The sequence below is a fragment of the Priapulus caudatus genome, unplaced genomic scaffold (assembly GCF_000485595.1).
Source record: "Priapulus caudatus unplaced genomic scaffold, Priapulus_caudatus-5.0.1 Scaffold3384, whole genome shotgun sequence".
Lineage (NCBI taxonomy): Eukaryota > Metazoa > Priapulida > Priapulimorpha > Priapulimorphida > Priapulidae > Priapulus > Priapulus caudatus.
Genome location: NW_014580445.1, coordinates 11,268 through 11,875, shown reverse-complemented (window position 1 = coordinate 11,875; position 608 = coordinate 11,268).

The window sequence follows — 608 nt, the reverse complement described above, 5'->3', positions numbered from 1 at the left end:
ACACACACACACACACCCACACACCCACACATACATCACACGCACGCACGCACGCACGCACCCACGCACGCATGCACGCACGCACGCACGCACGCGCACGTACGCACACACACGCACACAAACACACACACACACACACACACACGCTTCCTAGTCATTGGCAGCGCCCCCTTCTCTCTAAACTTGATAGAAGGTGCACGTAGCAGACGAAATTCACTGCCCAAAACACAATCACGCGCGCTTGCATGTGTAGCGGTGGCACCGGGCCCTCGGGTTCCCAGAGCGGTAGGGGCGTAGCCCCCTGGGTACCGGGAGATGGGGAGATGGTGGATGCTTGTTATTGTCTAATTGTTCTGTCCTTGTGTTCTGTTTTGTCGCCGGGAGACGCGAAACGCTACACATGCCACAATACGACATTCGCCATACATGGACACCCTACGATCGCCATTCGCCATATATGGACACCCTACGATCGCCATTCGCCATATATGGACATGGTACGAACGACATTTACCATATATGGACATGCTACGACACCTACCGATGGAAACGGAATCACTGCTTCGATCTTCACGAACTTTCCCTCCGCGTCTAGGTGGCGCTCGGGG